General features: G+C 34.8%; 2 protein-coding genes across 14 annotated transcripts in view; one reads left to right on the top strand and one right to left on the bottom strand.

Annotated features, from left to right (window-relative positions):
- srrm4 (serine/arginine repetitive matrix 4) overlaps window positions 1-22,446 on the bottom strand; it is a 763,243-nt gene that overhangs the window by 354,521 nt on the left and 386,276 nt on the right. The window lies entirely within an intron of this gene.
- taok3a (TAO kinase 3a) overlaps window positions 1-22,446 on the top strand; it is a 134,992-nt gene that overhangs the window by 39,802 nt on the left and 72,744 nt on the right. The window contains exon 1 of one of the 10 annotated variants that reach the window (XM_073951990.1): window positions 17,202-17,478. The exons of 8 other annotated variants lie outside the window; for them this stretch is intronic. The gene's annotated coding sequence lies outside the window, so the exon portion shown is untranslated. Of the gene's footprint in view, window positions 1-17,201; window positions 17,479-22,446 lie in introns of those variants that run through there. One more of the 10 variants, XM_073951994.1, reaches the window with a different exon arrangement.

Below are 22,446 nucleotides of genomic sequence, written 5' to 3'. Positions count from 1 at the left end.
TTTGCATGTTCTCCCGTGTTTGTGTGAGTTTCCTCAGGATGCTTCGGTTTCTCCAGTAGTCTAAAGACATGCCCTGTATGTGAATTGGATAAGCTAAATTGGCCGTAGTGTACGAGTATGTATGCAATAATGTATGAGTGTTTCCCAGTACTGGGTTGCAGCTTTAGGGGCTTCTGCTGTGTAAAACATATGCTAGATAAGTTGGCGGTTCGTTCCGCTGTGGCAATCCTTGATGAATAAAGGGACTAGGCCAAAGGAGAATGAATGAATAATGCCTATGTTGTTTTGCATTTGATTGGACAATGTTTGTACTTAAAATATTGTTAGACTCTCCAGAAAACCATAAAGCACTGTTTGTTTGTTGGTTGGTTTGGTTGTTTTTATGGTTCATTTATTGCATAATTTACTGCTTTTACTATAGTACGTTGATGTAACATAAGGACACTATTAAGGGAAAAATGCGGCTAAACGTCCTACATGGTGGTAATATTTTGATTATGGAGTTGACATGTCTGTTCAGCACTTCAATAATGCGACTAAAAGAGGAATATTTCACATCCTAATTTTATTTGTGTTTACAATGATCATGACTTTAAGCACATCTAAGTGCTATAACATCGCATGGTTAATTTGTGTAGTGGCAGTTGTTGCAGCCTTTGCTTTTGAGCAACCTCTTAACTGCGGTAAAAAAACGTTACATCACAGAAAACGAGTGACCTGCAACACTAAGGTAGCTCGGGTTGCCAGGTGTGTGCAAAGCACGTTGATTTCTGGTTTAAATTCAATCCTGCCTCTAGTCTTTAGTGCTAAATTCACCCTCATGCTCCAACATAACATCGCAACGAAAACATCACATTCACCTCAACGAGAAATCTTATCGGGATTTAGTCGTAGCACGAGATCTCGTCACACCCCTAGCTGTTATACATTTTATTTTGAATTGGTGCTATTTTTTTTATCCGTTTAGCTTTTGCCAATTTTATTCTTATTTTACCATCATCTTTATTAAGTAATTGTACATTTAAACAGTAGTTTAAGTACTAACATAGTAGAGTAATAATTTACAACACAATTTACGGTACTTTTAGGTTTTGCAAGTACATTAGGGTTAATTTTATAAGGGTTTTAATTATTGCATGATTTACTGTTTTCACTATAGTAACTATATAACATAAGCACACTATAAAGGGAAAAATGCAGCTTAATGTTCTACATGGTGGTAATAGTTTGATTATGGAGCTACATGTCTGTACAGCACTTTAATAATGCGAATAAAGTAGGAATACTCTGTCTTAATTTGATTTGTTTACAACGATTATGACTAAATATATCAAAAGTGCTATCACATCACATGGTTTATTATTATTACCTTTAGGGTTAGGTTTTGCAAGTTCATTATTTATGTAAGGGTTTGAATTATTGCATGATTTACTGTTTTCACTATAGGACGTTTATGTAAAATAACAAGGACACTATAAAGAGAAAAATGCAGCTAAACGTACTACATGGAGGCTAGATTACAGAGTTTACATATCTGTACAGCATTTAAATAATGTGACTAACAAGGACACTGTGTAGGGAGAAAAACATTATTTTTTATAACAACACCGGTGGTGATCATGCAGTTTCATAAGACATTAAATTGCATGTTGGATAGCATGTTAGTCAGGATCGACTTTTTTATTGCTGTTGTTAGAATGTATGGGATACATCAGCTCAGGCATTCCTCATAAGATCTTCTTTTTATGTTTAATGAGCAAAAAAAAGCACTTTAGGGACCGCATGAGGGAGTGCAAATGATAGCATTTTTAATTTATGGATGAATGATTCCTCTAGAGTTCACACACATCAGAACAGTCATACTGGAGTCAAAAATACACTATAAATGTTTAATCTGATCCACGCAACACATCACAACCTGCTGACTCGTGACCACTACAGCACAGGTGAGTGAGGGGACACCGCAAGTGTAAACTCATCTCTTTTCAGTTTTGGTGCATGCAGATTGAGTCCATGAACATCGGGAGTGGAAATCTGGGCTAGCGTTAGCCTTGGGGTGCATCCCTCCCTCCTTTTTGAGGCAAGTGTATAGTCATGCTGTTTAACACGGAAACAGAAAGAAGCTGACTGACTATCATATCTTTAAAGTTGACATCAAAATTAAAATAAAGTTTTATTTATAATTTGCTTATATTAGTGGAGTCTGCTGTATTTGACTTATGAATGCCTGTGAAATTAATACTTGATTTGTATTCTATATAAATATTAACATTTAATAATAATATTAATCATATTAATATTAAATATTAATCCCCCCTCCCCCCAAATAATTAATATTTATCATATAGTAATATTAAATATTACTTTTATTTATAACTTGCTTATATTAGTGAAGTCTGCTGTATTTAACTTATGAATGCCTGTGAAATTAATACTTGATTGTATTCTATACAAATATTAATATTTAATAATAATATTAATCATATTAATATTAAATATTAATCCCCCCTCCCCCCAAAATAATAATATTGATCATAAATTAATATTAAATGTAAATTTTATTCATAATTTGCTTATATTAGTGGAGTCTGCTGTATGAGACTTATGAATGCCTTTGAAATTAATACTTGATTGTATTCTATACAAATATTAATATTTAATAAATATATTACTCATATTAATATTAAATATCATTAACCCCTCCCCCAAAAATATTAATATTTATCATATATTAATATTAAATATTAAAACCCCCACCCCCAACAACCCCCCCCCCCACCCTAAAAAGAAAGAAACCACAAGTTAGTTTGACCCCCGTTAGCCACAACCATGCTATGAGCTCGACGTTTCCTTACCCATGATCCTCATCAGCTCAACCGTACTGAATGACTGGCAACCCCTTCATTCTGCTGCGGCCCAGTGCCTTTGACCTATATTACATTAAGGGAATTAATTCTCTCTCTCTCCTCATCTGTTTGGGTTCGTGCGGTTGTGTTATGCAGATGCTGCTCAGCCTTTTTTTTTCAGCATGACTCTAAATGAAAAGGCAGTTTGGGCAGCATTAAGTGCCGTTTAATGATGGCGTTCTCATGAAATGACTTGAAAGTGGGGCAGGAATGAAGAGCAGGCGCACTTGGGTGTTTGTGCTGCTTTTTGTGTGCGGCAGCAGTGTAGTAAGGCTGGCAAGGAAATTGTAAAAATCTGTAGTCAAATTCCCTTCGCTGGGAGTTCCTAACTGGTTCATTGTAAAGCCGTCGGGGTAATGGAAACTGAAACGCTATCAGCGCTCTGCTTTTTCATGTACAGTGCTGGCGCACTCCTTCATGAGACATTCCCACCATGTCTGTAGCTTTGCATGATGTGCATCTGTTTATTTCTGTTGGTCATGGAAAAACTGTTAAATTAACTTTAAACATTTTATTTATTTATTTATTTATTAATTTACTTGTGCTCATCATGGAATTTATTTGCGTGCATATTCATTTATTTTTGTTCATTCATTTATTTATTTATTTATTTTATGCTCACTGTGGAATTTATTTGCACGCATATTTATTTATTAATGTATTTATTTATTTATTTGTGCTCACTATGGAGTTTATTTTGCTTGCATATTCATTTATGTTTTGTTTGTTTATTTATTTCCTTATTTGAGCTTACCATGGAATTTATTTTACATGCATTTTGATTTTTTTTTTTGATATCCATTTATTTGTGCCATTTATTTGCAAGCATATTAATTTATTTAATTTATTTTTTTTTCTTTGGGCTCAACATGGAATTTATTTATTAATTAATTTATTATTATATATTTATTTATTTTGAAATTGTCTCTACTAATAAATCCATTCCTTTGTTGACATTGATTATTAATTGCTACTAGCAATTACTCCTTTAACATATTCTTTGTAGGAATTAAAAATAAATAGACATATGTGATTTTATTGCTTCTTTTTATTAATGTAAATGTTCCATGCAGAATAAAAGACAAAATTTTTATTGTAGTGAAAAAATTTTTACTTTTTTTTTTTTACATTTTTTTTTTTAATGATTACATTTTTCAACAATATATTAAACCAGTCTCTGCCTTTTGTTTGTATTTATTAATACGGATTAAAGTCATGATTTATGCTTTTTATAAAAGTAATTAAAGTGATTTTAATTAAAATATTCCAGTATTGAAATGTACCAGTGTTCTCTTCTAATTAATCAGCCTTAACACCCTTTCTTTTCTTTTTTTTTTCCTTGCATGTTGCAGAAATTGTTATCTTATCTCTCAGGGCATGAAGCAGTGACCCGGGGGCCCGAACTACAGCTGTAAACAAACTCACAGATGTCAGTTTAACTCTGGTGTACTTCTACAGAGATAACCATACCACACACGCACATCATTCTTAACACAGATACACTTGCTGTCTGCATGCACATTATTGCTCTTTTTTTTGACTTAAGGGTCAGAATTGATTGAACTGACCAGAGCAAGTCGATTTTATGGACTGTGACATTATAAACTGGTGTTACATGAATCATATCTGTGATGTGCTTTAAATAATATTTTAATTGCAGAGGCCATCGCTTAGCCATTCAAATCAAATCAGAGGTACCGACTGATTCATCCTGGGAACATAGCCAGACACTTAACCTCCAGAGACGAATCCCTTCCAATTATTGGTCACCTGGTATTTGACAGATGCTTTTATTTAAAGGGATTTAGGGTATATTAATAGCGGGAAGATTTCCAGTTTAGCAACCTGAGTTTAAACACCTCGCTGAGAGCCGCAATGGAGGCCACAAAGGATTCTTCCAGATGTTATTTGACCCTAGTTTCCGTATTTTGTGATTCCGTTTATTTACAGAGTGTTTTCCAGTTATTTATAGTCTGTCGACTTTTGATGTTGAAAATTCAACTCTGCAATTTAAGAAAATGACTTTTATTGACTATAGTATAATGTATAAGAAATTATATATAAATAATTACATTTGTAAAATAACAGAAAATCTACTGGCAGTTTAGTATGAGGATTTTGTAGCCTAATATACAACAGCAACCCGGACTATATATCACTTAACTCTACTAAAAATGTTAATAAAAGTCAAATTTCAAGCGTTTCAAGATTAAAAGTTATTGACAGAAATATCAAGGGCACATAATGCAATTAAAAAGCATAAACAAACACACAAAAAATAAAAATATGACTTACAAAATATAGAAACGGCTAATTTACAATCATTAATATTTTATTTTATTTTTTACAGTTTAATTCGTTGTACATTTTAACATCAGAAGTTGCTGGAGCAGAGATCAAGGTCCAATAAAACAAATCAACTAAAACACTATTGGATGTTAGAATATATAATTACATTTAATAGTTACATTGGAATATTTTTACTCCCTAACCTAAACAGTAATTGAAAAGTTGTACAACCATACCTGTTTTCACAACATGGGCTCATTGTGGATATGTACCCCTCCCTACATTTCTCTTGAGTGCAAATTATGTAGCCATAAATATGTCTTTCTGCATTTCGTCTTTAAAACGAACTCTACAGGGCGGTATGGCCAATGGCTTCTGTTCATTTTAGTGCTACTAGCTGACCGCTTACTGCTGTACGAACAGCTTTTTTTTACCAGTTTGTTCAGTGGTTTGCTGCATACTTTGGCGGACTTTGGAAACGGCGTTGACAATGATGATGGGCTTTGAGGCCACCAAAGAACGGTTCCTGACACCAGATAAAACACAAAATAAATAAATAAATACATGAACAACAGGCTGAAAATGGTGAAATCACGTGGCTGCGACAGCTTTTCTTTTTCTAGATTGCTTTTGAAAACACTATTGGTTGAGTTAAGGGACAGGGTGGGTGGGTCAGTTGGTCAGTCAGTCAGTCAGTCGACTGCAAGCTGGCCTGGTCGGCTGAAGTGTATATTGCGCCCTCTAGTGGATTTACATGAGAAGGACACACGAGAGAAATTTGTGATCACCAAAAAGCATACAAAGCAGCCTCTGGTCCATTTGCAAAAACAAAAACTGTAAGCAGACATACCTAAGGTTACGCATTTCGCTGTCCCCAGGAATGTAGACCTGGGTATGTATCCACAATGATTCAGGTTTGTGTTTTCAACATTAGAAATAAAAATAATAATAAACTCAGCATATCAGTATGATTTCTGAACGATCATGTGAGTAATGATATTGAAAATGTAGCTTTGCCATCTCAGGCATTCATTCATTCATTCATTCTTTCATTCATTCATTTTCTTGTCGGCTTAGTCCGTTTATTAATCCAGGGTCGCCACAGCAGAATGAACCGCTAACTTATCCAGCAAGTTTTTAAAAAGCGGATGCCCTTCAAGCCACAACCCATCTCTGGGAAACATCCACACACACAATCATACACTACAGACAATTTATTGGCCTACCCAGTTCCGTATGTCCGCATGTCTTTGTACTGTGGGGGAAACCGGAGCACCCGGAACGCAAACGCCACACAGAAACCCCAACTGAGCCGAGGCTCGACCCAGCAACCTTCTTGCTGTGAGGCGACAGCACTACCTACTGCGGCACTTCTTCGCATCCGGAATTTATTCAATTTAAAAATATTAATTCCAATACCTTTCGTAAAAAAAATAATTCCTTTTGATTCGTTTAGCGTTTTTGTATTTAAATTTGGCCTAATATCATATAGCATGTTCCCCTGTACACTTTTTTGTAATATCCTACTGCCGTACTGCAAATGTTCTGGAAAAAATAAAAATAATTCTTTAAATGTCAAGTAACCTTCTGCCTTTAGACCCACCGTAACATCTCTCCCTGGAGTCTAAGTTGGACTCTGCTACTGTCATTGACCCTAAGTATTTTTCCAGGTAGAATCTGTGCAGTGCCTGAACTCAAACAGCCTTCTTCCCACAGGCTTTTTTTATGAGCTTTTCATAGTAGGATTGATTCTGTAAACTCTCAAACACATCTCATATGCTCCTCGCGTAGTTCTCAGAGGCTACATGAACTTATTCACACTGTCTGTGTAAAAGTTGAAAGATGATTGTTGTTAGGGCTTGTTGATAAAACTGATGTGCTCCTGTTTTTCTTTCATTTATTTGGTTCTAAACAATGTTTCTAATAAACATTTATTATTCTGTTGGCAATTATTTAGCGACATAAAATAATGTTTTTGAAATAGTGTTTCTTCAACATTACCTTGACCTAAACTGTAAGTCAAGGCAAGTTTATTTCTATAGCACACTTCAAACATGGTGGCAATTCAAAGAGCTTTACATAAACAAGAATAACAGAGACAAGTAAAAGAAAATAAAAAGACAATAAAAACAATTAAAACAATTAAAGTGTGTTAAACAGGTTTTAAAGGAATGAACGGATGTAGCACAGTGCTCAATCAGTAAAGGCACAGCTAAACAGATGTGTTTTAAGGGTGTACTCGCACTACGTACAGTTGCCTTGAACCGTGCTGAAGCACGCTTGTCACCCCTCATCTCTGCCCTGACGGCCTGCACTCACATTACATCCGAGCCTGAGCACACTTTGATGATGCACCGTTCAGTTTAACAGAAGAGAAGCGATCTTGCTCAGCACAGTGGAGACCTCTTTAGTTTTATCGTTTTAGTCATTTCAGATGCAGTGACACGCAGTCAATTGTTTTGCTGAACAGATCAGCCACTTTTGATGCTCATAAATTATCAAAAGTCATTGTGCTGCAGGAGTTAGGTGATTGGCTGAAGGTTCAGCTGTCGTGCAGTGAGTGATTTGCATTTTTAGTAAACTACGACAGTTTGCGTTCATTGAAAAGTAAGAATGATTTATTAATTCATATGAAGCAGTCACTTAAAAGTCACGTTTAGTCATCAGTTTCGGGCTCTTTCGGGCTTTACACTCACTCTACGAGCATACCGCTCCAAAGCCCAAGTAAACCTTGCTCTGGCGCACCTCTTTCAACTTGGCCAGGATCGTCCAACTGAACCGTGCCTGAGCCTTCGAATAGCATAGTGTGAGTGCACACTAAGCCTTGATTTAAATGTGCCTAGTGTTGGAGCACATCTGATCTTTTCTGGAAGCTGGGCGTAGTAGCTGAAGACTGATTCACCCTACTTTGACTGAACTTCTACTTTGAATTTCTAGTTTTTATGTCCTAAAGATCTGAGTGATTTGTTGGGTTTGTATTCAGTGAGCATATCTGTAATGTAATGAGGTCCTAGGCCATTTAGTGATTTATAGACAGATTATAATACTTTAAAATATATTCTGAATGTAACTGGGAGTAAGTGTAAACTAAAGTTTTGTTTTTGTAAAACTCTGTAGTAAAGTTTTTTTTTTTTCTTCGTTTTAAAGGGGGATGTTGTTGGTGATTTCACAAAATCTAATTATTTTATTAAACCATTAGTATGACTATATTTTATCTATAACCTACTGAAGCTAAAGATAGTAGTTTATAGTTACAGCCTTTCGATCAGTTATTTATTTTCTATTGGATTAAACCTTTGTGATTACATTATAATAAAGACAACTATATGGATAGGCCCCACTTACACTAATATGTTTTAAAACAGCGTTTTAAAATATACACGCTCCGCATCCACACTAGCATTTCACCCAGCATTTCTGAACAGCTCTCTGTCCAGACTATACCGCTGAAAACGCTCGTCACGCGACCGTGCACACGCTCTGGCATGCACTGCAGCAATGAGAGTTGTGCACTTCGGACTGCTCAATAAGAATCTACCGCTCGAGCTAATCTCACTATATTTGTAAAACGTGATATTTAATTCATCTTCTCTCTATCTAACAACATATTTCTTGACGTTGGTCTTTTTGATTCTATTACTTGTTCTCAGGTAACGTGTATTGGCTGAGCGCAAAGATAAGTTAATATATTCATTTATGTAACCATGTACACTGATTGTGCATATTTGACAAAGTTGCGAAGTCTGAACTTAAAAGAAGTGGGTGCAAGACTGAATTTTGTGTAGGCTACCTAATATTGAGGCCCAATCAGATAGGTGAACATTTGCAGCCAAGCCTCCGTTTTCAGATAACCTCAATTTTCCCCCATCCACACTGACACGGAGCAGCAGCGTTGTAGCATGAAAACGGCCTCTTCAGCGTTTTCGAAAAGCTCAGTTTTCGGTGCTCAAAAACTCCGGCGTAGTGTGGACAGATGGCGTAACCGTAGCAAAACGTATGCGTTTAAAAATTTATTAGTGTAAACAGGGCCTCAAATGAAGCAGATTGATTTTTTATTTTTTTTTATTTTTATTTATTTATTTTTTTGGCAGCAGGTTAAACTTTCTGGTACATTTACAGCGCTCAAATACATTTAAAAAAACTGTAAAGAAGAATAGACTTGGGCCTATTGGTGTGTGTGTGTGTGTGTGTGTGTGTGTGTGTGTGTGTGTGTGTGTGTGTGTGTGTGTGTGTGTGTGTGTGTGTGTGTGTGTGTGTGTGTGGTTTCTATATTTATAACCACATCAGAGGATATAAGGGGTTGTGAGTCACTGGCATTGTTATTTGAGGGGTGGCAGGCTAAAAACTTTGGGAACCTCTGGCCTAGATCCCATCTACATCTGTGAGGTCACTCTCTTATTCTACCTCTCTCACTTCCTCTTGAAGTTTCTGCAAATGTGCGTTCAGCATAAGCGGCCCGGCGCACTGCATGAAGGAGAAATGTTGGAGCGTTTGGGGATGTTACTCTAAATAGAGTTGTCTGTGTGGAGAAGCAGCCGATCATACTGAATTAAAGCAGTCAGGCAGGAGAAGCCAGCTTTTTCTAGTCTTGGCCTGCTCCAGATCTCTCACTCTTTCTCCCACGGCCCTTCTCTCTCTCTCTTTCTATTTCCCTTCATCTCTCTCGTTCATTCTCTCTCTCCCCCCCACCCTTGGTCAGCCATGAGCAACACTGTCTGCTGAGTCACACAAACAGAGAGAGAAAAAAAGCAGCAGAGAGAGAGAGCGAGGATGTGAACACGAGGGGTGCCCTGGGAAATGTAGAGGAGGTTGTTTTTGACCCTCTTTTCTCTCTCGTTCTCTCTCTCTCTTTTCGCTTTCTGTTGCTCCACTTCCTCTCTCTGCTCTGAAACACTGCTCATGTTTTCCACCTTTTTTATTTTGTTTTGTTAGCCACTCTTGTGTTTCCTAATTGAGAGCTGCCTGAGGTATCAAACTATATTTGTTATTAATCAATTAAACATTTTAAATGTATTAATTCACATATTTTTTGCGTTTATACAAGCATGTACATTCATCTTTATTTCTATGGTGCTTTTACAATGTAGTTTGTGTCAAAGAAGCTTAACATAGAAGATTGTAGTAAATTGAAACTGTGTCAGTTCAGTTTTCAGAGTTGAAGTTCAATTTAGTTTCGTTCATTGTGGCTTAATTTTCACTGTTGAGAGTCTAAACACTGAAGAGCAAATCTATAGATGCACAGCTTCAGAAGTCTCGAACTATGCAAGCTAGTGGCGACAGCAGTGAGGAGAAAACTTCACCAACTGACGAAAAAAGTGAAGGAAAAAAAACATAGAGAAAACCAGGCTCAGTTGGGCACGACCATTTTTCCTATGGCCAAACGTCTTGTGCAAAGCTGCAGTGTAGGCGCCAGAGAAACTGGGGTCTTACAGAAATCCATCTCATGCTCTCCATCTCCTCCATGACCACCACAGCAGCTCAGGATACAGCCAGGTCCAGGATTATGGAAACCTCGGGAATAATAAAAAAAAAAAACAACATAAGCGCAGATGTCGTTCAAATTATAAAGTCTTTTCCCGGCTCCGGTTGCCCTAAACAATGCAGCCTAACAATCCTTTAGAGGATTTGGATTTCAAATACATTTGTGTTTTATTTGTATGCTTATGCAAAGAGATGCGTCATTTAGTCTAGTTTTAAACGGACAGAGTGTTTCTGCTTCCTGAATTGTGCTTGGAAGGCTGTTCCAGAGTTTAGGTGCCAGACATGTACTGTTGTCATAAGCTGCGTCCCAAATGGCACACTATGCACTATGTACTTATGCACTTACACACTCAACAGGATAGTATATGTATGTAGTGTCGTCCCAAATGTCACACTTATGTTTTTTTACTAAGCGGAAATTCAAACCGTTTCCCTGATGACGTTTGACGGTTGCCAAATCAGTGAAATAAACGACCGAATTATCAAATAATACCCGCCGTGAGTATTGCCGCATTCACCATCGGGAGGTGCTATAATCACTCTCGTAGGAGAATTTTGCTTTCACCATCCAAAATAATGTTATTCAACATGTGCGTCCGATAGCTCCGCCCCTTATGCTACGTAAGCAAACCTGCGGTCGTTGAGTGCATGTAGTGTTCATCATTACACACTTCATTTTAGCGGCTGAATCAGTGCATCATCTGGGTAATTAAAGTGCACTTATTATTTTTAGAGTTTTTAGTGTGAACACACTACTTACACTTTTTATACTATAAAATGGCATATAATAGTGCAAAAGTATGTGATTTGGGACTTCATACTTATGCTGTGCTGTACTTCATTTACAAACCCAGTATACTCATCTTATGCTCTTATCTGATGTACTTTTAGTCTTATACTCACCCGACATACTGTGATTATATATTCAACCTATATACATGCACAAAGCCAACATGCAGTAGGGCTGCACGATTAATCAAAAAAAGTTTGCAATCTCGATTCGATGCTTTACATGATCTTTACCCAGTATTTTTACGATTCAGCCAATCATATTTTCAAGTTGGAGAGAAGCGTAAAGTCGGTCGCACAAGCAACATGGACACTTCCAAATGGTGTTAAAAGTGTCACATACTGTATTTATAAGGTGTAAATCCCCCTAAAATCCAAAATTACACAAGCTAACTTCTCTGAACTTCTTACTATTGAGAGGATGCACGCTTGCTTGTGAATGAGGTCTACTGTAGTGAACAGAACCTGCATAGATGGTGAATAACAGGTAATAAAGTTAAAATAGAGTGATCGTTTAGCAGTCCTGAGCGAAGCATGATTTGAATAATAAAAAATTATAATTTAAAGTCTATCCAAGTCCACCATTCCAAGTCTATACAAAATTTAGCATTTTAACTAAAAGTAGACCTACACATAGGCCTAATATTACTACTGTTGTTTTACCATATGTTTATCATACAGTATATCTACAGAATCGTGAGAACATCGTGATTCTCATTTTAGCCAGAATCCTGCAGCCTTATGTTTTAGTCATAGGTACTCACTCAATAAGCTTGTCATATACTCAGTCTCTCCAGGATTCTTTTTTTTTTCTTCTAATTTTTGCAGCCTAAAATGACTGATTTTGCTGTAACTTTTCTTAAGTTTACAACAATAGTATACCTATAATTTATATAAGTATACTAAATATACTAAAATTGTGTATAGTTTATACCTATTTTGACTTGATTTGCTGACAGTACCAGACATATTTCTTTGTTATTTATATTTTTATTACTCCTAGACCCAGACATTGGGTTCTGTAAAGTAAAATAACACTTAATGTTAATATTTTATATGTAACCAAATATTTCCCTGAGATTGGTTGCGGCTGGAAGGGCATCCGCTGCATAAAAACTTGCTGGATAAGTTGGCGGTTCATTCCACTGTAGCGACCCGGATTAATAAAGGGACTAAGAATAGAAAATTAATGAATCAATGTAACCAAATAGCAGTTAAACTCATTTACATATTAGTAATAAAACAAAAAAATAAAAATAAAGTCTATTTAAAGTACACAAGTTTCTTTTACAATAATCTTTCTTTTTTTTTTAAAGCTTGTAGCTATTTGTCAACTTTAGAGTATGTCAACAATGCATTATATTAACAGCATGTCGACAGTAGGGATGTCCCGATCAGGTTTTTTAGCCCTCAAATCTGAATCCGATTCACTTGATTTTAAGTGTCGACCGATACCAAAACCCAATCCAATACTTCTATAATACATAATAAAACAATAAAGAAGAGCAAAGAAACAGATCCAGGATAATCTTTTTTTTTATTTAATTCACCTTATTTTAACATTCACAACAGTTAACAAACAAAGCACTTCTGAGAGGTTACTTGAACAATCAAGTAATAAAGAACATCAAATCTTGACTGTTGGACTTTAGAAAAAGTCGAACATAAAAACAAATAGCACCTGAACTTAAAATACCCGGCAGACAATCCCAAGTTTTTCTCACAGTTTGCTTTGGCAATGTTGTCATCATCAATTTTTTAATACCTCCAGACCGCAGATATACTCGCGCTTTCCATTTCAAGCTGCTTCCGTGTTCTACTTTGCTGGTGTTTAACCAATATATAAATAATTTGTTAGTGTATGTATTTTTACAGTATATTGTTAATATAGTTGTAACATCATACAGTATTTTTGTAGCATTTTGCCTTCTGTAAAAGTTGCACTGCAATTATAAGCGTTTATATACTGTATCAAGGGGTCTCAAACCTTTTTACAGTTTCACATAAACCTTTTTTTGATCTGAAATATCTGCATGAAAACCCTCCTGAGATCAAGTTACAGTTTCAATTATTTAACACATTTGCATGTTCACAGTTCTTTGATCTCTGATTATGGTCACATGGCAGGCAGGCAAACCAATACAATCTAAAGCAAAGTGCTTTTCTTTTTTTGTGTATTTTTAAATTTATTTAAAACAAGTTTTAATTAAATTTGTCACCTTTTGATTTAATTTAATTTGAAGGTGACGTGGTGGCGCAGTAGGTAGTGCTGTTGCTTCACATCACGAAGGTCACTGGTTCGAGCCTCGGCTGGGTCAGTTGGCATTTCTGTGTGGAGTTTGCATGTTCTCCCCACGTTTGCGTGAGTTTCCTCTGGGTGCTCCAGTTTCCCCCACAAGTCCAAAGACATGCGGTACAGGTGAATTGCGTAAGCTAAATGGCCGTAATATATGTGTGTTTGAGAATACATGGTGTTTCCCTGTGATGGGTTGATGCTGGAAGGGCATCCACTGTGTAAAATGTATGCTGGATAAGTTGGCAGTTCATTCCGCTGTGGCGACTCCAGATTAATAAGTCAAGTCAAGTCAACTTTATTGTCAATCAAACCATGCAACAGTACATTACACAGCAGACTGAAATTGCGTTTCTCCCATACTCCAATGTGCAATTTAAAACAAAATTATGACACACACTAGACATAAACTAAACATTTAACTAATATAGTACAAGAGAAATTTAATAAATAGACAATAATAAACTGTGAACAATTATCAGATATTCTATTGTTCCAGAATATGACCAAGTTAAGGTATTTATTGTAGTGCAATTAGGTGCAGTATGGCAAAAGTGCAAGGTGCAGAATAACAGCATAAAGGTAAGTAAATTTTGTAAACATGTTACCTGTGAAAGGGATATTAACATATATGCATAAAACACACAAAACAAAATAAAGGGACTAAGCCAAAAAAAAAATGAATGAAAAATTTAGGAAATGTACACTGTAGTAGACCATAGTAGTCAATAAAATCATCAATAAAAAACTTTTTTAAACAAGAGAGGTATTATTCTAGTGGAAGTAACACGTTAGTCTAGTAGAAAGTGTTATTTTGAATAAATGAATACATCTCTTGTTTAAAAAGTATTTTTATTGATGCTGTGTTGTTGCATCTCAAAATGAGCACATACACTACGTAGGCTTTTCTTTTATCTGTGTCTGTAGCATTGCTAAATATTCATTTCTGTCTTTTAATAATGTGACGGTGTTATTTATTCATCTGTGGTGATGAATGGATGACTCTGATGACTGCACTGCTCATGTTAGTGCTGATTAAAGGCTCTGACTTAAGAACTGATCTGTGTGCTGCTTACAACTCATATCAAAGACTTCAGTCTCCTGACACACATTCATCAGAGAAATGAATAAAACATTGGCCTCTGGCTCTCATACGCGTTGTTGCATGCACATACACACATCGTCACGACTTTTGATTTTCGTGACTGTACTGTAGTTATATTGCATTAACCAGCCATTTAATTTACACTTGACTTCTACATATTTAAAACGACGCATTTATTCAAATATGACAGTTGATTTGTAGTGTTGACGCTTCGTTTGCTGCAAAATGGAACAGCTCAATATTTGATCAGTTTCTTTTACTCGCTAGAGAATTGTTCTACTTTTAGCCATACATTTGTGATCTTTTTGTAAAAGCTTAATAAAGCCTTTCGCTTGGCTTATAGAACTTGTATTGCTGCTTGTCTAAAGGACGTATCTATTCGTTTTTATCTTTAGTGAAATAAATAATATTGGGAAAACTCAAGAATCCCAAAACTCTGTGTGTATGTGTGTATTAGGGCTGCACAATATATCGTTTCAGCATCGATGTCGCAATTTACACATCCGTAGATATGCAAGATATGCAATTTTCTCAAACAGGGACAGCGACTTTGCTGTGAGGCGAAAATGCTAAACACTAAGCCACCTGTCGCCCCTATATATAAAATAAGTCAGTTAATGTCTGAAAAAAAAATGTATGTATGTATGTATGTATATATATATATATATAATAAATATATATATATAAATATATATATATATATAATAAATATATATATATAAATAATAAATATATATATATAAATATATATATATATATATATAATAAATATATATATATAAATATATATATATATATATATAATAAATATATATATATATATATAATATATATATATATTTTATATAAATATATATATATATATATATAAAATATATATATATACATATATATATATATATATATATATATATATATATATATATATATATATATATATATATATTATATATATATATATACTGTATATAATAAATATATATATATATATATATATATATATATATATATATATATATATATATATATATATCATACTATACTTTTTTTTCAGACATTAACTGACTTATTTTATATATAGGGGCGACAGGTGGCTATAAATTGCATATCTTGCATATCTACGGATGTGTAAATTGCAACATCGATGCTGAAACGATATGTTGTGCAGCAAATATAATATATGTATGTATATATATATATATATATATATATATATATATATATATATATATATATATATATATATATATATATATATATATTATTATTATTATTATTATTATTATTATTATTATTTTATTTATTTATTTATTTTTTTTTTTTTTTCAGACATTAACTGACTTATTTTAGTGAAATGTTACCTTTGGCTTTGACACTACATATTTAGTTTCACAACAATCAAGCACTTGTGTATAATAGGGATCAATGTGTAATTTTAATGAATTAATAAGGGTAATTATTTATTTATTTATTTATTGGAGCATGTATGCATTTCATCTTTTGGCAGATATTGTTATCCAAAACTGACATAATATATACAACAAAAAATTCTTCAAAATTGTAATTAAAAATGTATTTAATTGAGAAAATATGAAATACTTTAATTTATAAAATGTATCTTTTCACTTTTTCGGTTTTAATATTTTACATTTTTAAACTTTTTTTTTTCAACTAACAAAAACAATCAAGTAAAGGAAGAAAATATATTTTAGAATAATAATTATTTTTATTATTGTTTTAATTTTAATTTTATTAATTATTATAGTTTCTTCCAAACAGTTGTCATTTATAGTTTGGCAACTGTCAAGCTAGAAGTTCAGTGGATTACATTAAAATAGTCGTGACCACATGGTTATTTAATACATTATTAATCATTTCCATCCTTCTTTTCCAGTTTCCAACAGAAATAGCTATAGTGTCATATATCCCGTTTTAGAATTACTCATCCTGTGATGTAAAATTTTGATCATACGCCTAAAGGTTCTGGCATTTGTGCACGTGTGCTGGTGTGATATCACATGTTGGTGGAGATCCCTCGTATGCGGGGGGCCTGTGGTTTGGGAGCATGAGCCCGTATGTGAACACTCGGGTCTAAAGTGCTTCTCACCCACATGTCAAACGCATGTTTTATTCAGAGCCTTGATGCACTGCTCACATACAAATGTGCCCACACTTTCACAGATAAATTAGTAATGGCAATAGCTTTCCACTGGGACCTGACGGCATTATATAGAGGAAAAGTCGAAGTGTAATGAAGTCTCTTATACAAACCCATGCAGTCTCTCTCTCTTCAACTCACCATTCCGCTAATCTGGCTCAACCAGCTCGCTAATCTCTCGACCTCAGCACAATGCAGCCATAGATTCACGGTTATTCCTACCAATGTTCCAAATGGATGTTGTTATTAGACGCACTCTCGCTGTTGGGCTCTTACAACCTGTTGGTGGGACGTTGCATCACCTCACCTCATCAGCCCCCCCTCCGGTCACGTCCTAAAGCGGGACCCTGGATTCACTTGCTGGAATCTTATTGGATGCAGATCTCTGGATCTCGGCCTATGAGCATTAAGGAAAACGATGTCGTGTTCGGAGTCACCTTTGAAGCGAGGATAGAAGGTAGAAACTTGATGCGTGAGTTGGAAAACGACAGAAACAGAAAAAAGAGAGAGAGACAGACAGATAGGCAGACAGATATGATGCAACTAGAAGACATTGTTCTGTCTGTTGCTGGTTGAATAGGTCAACCAATCACTTTGGCTCTTGGCTGAATGATTGATCTTCATTAGCTTAGTGTTTTGGGTTTGGCGCAACCATATCTAGAATGTGTTGTCCGTTAAGTTGGTTTTGATCATATCTGTGTTTATAGAATTAAATCTTTAAAGTATAAGAGATTCTGGGGAGTTTTAAAGCAGAAATGTGATGTTCGTGTTAATCACTTGTATTAATTGTGTTATCATTAATGAATTGTCATGATCTTCACATTAGAGGCGGGAATGTCATTTTAGGTGGTTGAATTTGTAGAGAACGCTTTACGCGTGGTTGCGTCATGTCCCTTCCTGCAATCTTATGTGTGTGTGTGTGTGTGTGTGTGTGTGTGTGTGTGTGTGTGTGTGTGTGTGTGTGTGTGTGTGTGTGTGTGTGTGTGTGTGTGTGTGTGCAAGGAGTGACAGGATTTACAATGGCAATGGCAATATAGGAGGTATTAACTGTTTTTAAGCTAGAGTTCTCTAACCTGTATACTATGCTGTGTTGTTATTTTAAATAATATTCTAGTAGGTGGGGGTGGGGGGAATGGGAGAGGTTGTAGTGTAATATTTATATATACAGTTGAACTCAGAATTGTTAAACCCCTGAATTATTAGCCCCCTTGTTTTATTTTTCCCCAATTTCTGTTTAACGAAGAGAAGAATTTTTTTCAACTAATTTCTAAACATAATAGTTTTAATAACTCATCTGTAATAACTGATTTATTTGATCTTTGCTCTGATGACAGTACATAATATTTATATATACTAATGCATAGCAATCAACTGGAAAAAAAGAAAAACATTCACAGCTGACAGTTTTTAGAACAGTGTTTGCGTTGCTGCAGTGTAAAAAAAAACACTTCAGTGGGCACGCAGCCTTACTTTATTTACAAACTAGGTTATAGACATTGTATATTGTGTTTGTGAGGGAAAATAGTAATTTTGGTTGTAGGCTATAAGTAGGACCAGACAGAATCTGTTGACATTTTTTGCTATTTCTTCTGAGAATTTATTAAAAATCTGCGGATATATGCTGAATTATTTGGGGAGTATAGTAAATAAAACTCTAATATATTCAATAAAAATTATCTTTTTAACTTTTGTTTAATATTTTCAGTGCAAATCCAATTAGATCCATGTACTTGGTAAACAAAGCAAGTCTTTCATATATTGTATAAATTGTATTGTAAATAAATTAAATGAACACCTTCATATCAGCCAATAGTATTACTGAAATTAATTTATAAACTGAATAAATGTAAATGTACACATTTATTTACACAAGTAAATAAATAGACTCAATATTGGGCTAATAATTTGCAGATCTCTGCTCACAGATTCTGTGTGGGCTTAGCTATAAGGTGTTTGTCTATACAGTATACTCCTTTTAGCAGACTATGAAAGTTCATGTCCTTTCACGGTTTAAGTCTTTTGCTCCATAAGCCAATAAATGCACTGGAACAAATGGGATTTGCGACAGCATTGTGCAGAAATCTGTATCTTTTGCTAGATGATTGTGAACTCCGAATCACCTTTTATGCTTAATTAAATCAGAACCATAAGCAGCTTTACATGTATGTCCAGTTGGGACTTCTCCTGCAGCTCTGCAATCGAACTGATTTTTTGCAGTATTAATATAGAGTAATTGGATAGCCCAGGGTGTGAACTAGTAAGACTTCAAACACTTGGTCAGTGGACTAAAAGTATCTCACTTACGGCCATGAAATTGAATTGTGGATGAGACTGTACTACGCTTAAGATTTAGGGTCCAGTGCTGCCTGCAAAAGCTTCTATCAGTGTTGGTTATGGTCCTGGTGTAGCATAATGGTTTAAGATCAGGGCTAGTAACAAAAGTCTCAAATACACAGATCAAGTTTTTTTACAACTATTTGAGGCTAGGTTTGATTTCTATTTATTTCCTTTCTTCCTTCCTTCCTTTCTTCCTTCATTCATTCATACATTCATTCATTCCTTCGCTCTTTACTTACTTCCTTACTTTATTCCTTCCTTCATTTATTCACAATTATAGGCTTATATGGATAGTTCAGCCAAAAAAAAAAAACTTTCTTTAAAATATCTTGGTGTTAAATAAAACATAGAAACTCATAAATGTTTGGAAACACTTAAGGGTGAGTAAACGATGAATACATCTTTGTTTATTTTTTTATTTTTTTATTTTTTTTGGTGAACTGTCCCTTTAAGTAGGGGTTTGCAATATGGCAAAATATCATATCACTTTGTGATGTGGGTTTTATTATTTTGCAAGTTGTCTGAGCAGTACAGCTGAACTAATTTCCTTATTGTAAACACAAAGCCTTACTTTTTATTTCACTTTAGACACAACACCATGATGTTTATATGTAAATCTTGTGTGATTTTGACATTTTTTTAGGCACATTTACACAGCAAAAGATTACCTAGTCCTGAGGTGCTGATTAACGGCTTGTAGTAAACGTGCATAGTGCACTTAAAGGAATTGTTCACGCAAAAGTGAAAATGACCTCAGCCTCTATAAATATGCAACAAATATGGTTAACATAAAGATATGTAAAAAAAATTACTTTATAAATGTCTTTTTTTCTGTTAAACACAAAGATATTTAGAAAAATAATTGTTGACAAATTGGAAAGTATGTCCTATTTAAGTCAATGATTAAAGGTTTCCAGCATTTTCAAAACAACTTAATATGTGGTCAGCTGAAGAAAGAAACTCAAACAAGTTTATGAAAGATTAGTGACAGAATTTTCAGTTTTGATGAACTATACTTTTAAGTTGTATTCGCTATTACACTAAAAATACATGTTTAACAGTCAAGGCTTTAAAGCACATGCAACTAGCATACATTTGTCATAATGAGTAAGCGCAGTGTCCAGTGAGTGTGACTCTACTATGAGACTTATATTTGTTAATATCTAATTAATATTTGATGTGAATATAATGTGTTGTACAGTATATTGATACAGAGGCTCCATGATTGCAACTCATAAATCATTCTTCAAAAGTCAGTAAGCCATTTTAATTAGCCATGATCAAAAATTGTCATATTGACAAATGTGGAACTCTGATGCTGCCCCCACCTTTGAAATGTTGCCTAGAGATCTTGGAAATATGTTACACTTAGAAGAACTTAGATTCACACTTAATGACAAATTGTCAATTTTTAACAAGATTTGGGAACCATCCATATTATTTTTGCAGATAGACAGACCTGATCGATTTTTACAAGACTATTTTATGTTATTTATTTATTTTATTTCATTATTTATCTGTTGGTTTCATTGTCCATGTACATCTTGCTTCAGTTTTTAATTTTTGTCCCAGCCAGTTCCATATCATGACTGTAAATGTTATTCATGTATGCCTTTTAGTTAATTTTATATGAACAAATATTTTGGTCATTGTTAGAGGAGTGGTGTGGGAGGTTGGGTTTTAAGTTATTTTTTGTAAGAAAGCTAAATTCAATGCAAGTACTTCCAAGTGAACATTGATATATCTCTTTCTTGTAAGGCGGTACTGAATGTATTTTTTCCAATGATAAAGAAAATGAATATAAAAATTGTCATATTGTACACCCCTTGACTTTAGGTACAGGTAAAGCTCACTTCTCTAATGCAGTATGCTAACGCCTCATTCACATGGGGTGTCAGCTTCAACGCTTCCCATTCACTTTGAATGGGTGACGTCAGGCATTGCCGAACTGCATTGTGGATCCGTCAGCGCCGCTTCAAAGGCGTTGCTCGCTGCAAAAGTTGGGACTTGCTCAACTTTTCAAGCGCCGACGGAAGCGTCAGCCAATCAGATCGCTGTATGCAAATACACCAGCTCAGACTGTGGCCCATTGGTGACTAATTTCATTGGCTGACGCTGATATGACAATCGCGTCAGCCCTAACTTCAGACATCCCTTCTGTCAAGTGTTGGCACTGCAGCCCCGTGTGAATAGAACGTGAGCAAATGTGAGTTGTCTGCAGGGCCTGGCATTAACTTTTTTGATCACCAGCCACTGTGGCTAGTAGATTTTTAAGCCATTTTCACTAGCCACACTTTTGTTGTTTAGAATATATATTTTATATGCATAAATTTGACTTTTCCATGCTAAAATGACTTGATTTAGATGTTGTGTTGTCCACATGCTTGTTCATTTAACTTTTTGTGTGTGTGTGTTGTGTGGGAGCTTGCTCATTGTGCATGAGCAAATGGGTTATGTCGCATTGCAATTAGTTTTTATATCACAGGACTTTTGAAGGCTCAAAATTAAGGATTTACCAAATTTATCTCCGACTACACCAAAAAGAAGTAATTATAATAATAAAGTTCCTATCTCTTCATTGCATTTTACGCATTGCTCAGGAATGTTTGGATTACATTTGTGAAGTAATTCTGGAGTTATATAAAGTCTCATATTCCATTGATATTGCAAAAGTTTGAATTGTGTATTAACTGTCTGGGTTTGTGCCTTTAGACAGATTCTCTGCCATTCATCTTCTGTGATACTCTAGCTCAGATCTTGACACCATGCCAACCGTTTATTGTTTGTATTTTCTTTGCAATTAGTGGAGATTAGTCTGTAAAATAAAGAAATTTGCCCACTCCCATCAAAATGGTTGAAAGTAATATATTCTAAAGGCATTATATCTGGCTGCACGGGAGAATGATGCTGTGTTTTAATAACAAAATTTTTCATTTGAAGACATTTAAAAAAATGTGTTTTAGGTAAATCAAACTTTTGTCTTAATTCTTGAAAACTGAGCATAGTTTCATTATTAAATAAATCGCTCACCATACTCAAACCTTATAAAGCTCATATTTTAAAGCAAGCATCAAAAGTCCCAGATGTA

This window comes from Danio rerio, chromosome 5, assembly GCF_049306965.1.
Source record: "Danio rerio strain Tuebingen ecotype United States chromosome 5, GRCz12tu, whole genome shotgun sequence".
In the NCBI taxonomy this organism is placed as follows: domain Eukaryota; kingdom Metazoa; phylum Chordata; class Actinopteri; order Cypriniformes; family Danionidae; genus Danio; species Danio rerio.
The sequence above is the reverse complement of the archived record's forward strand: the minus strand, read 5'-3'. Positions and strand labels throughout refer to the sequence as shown.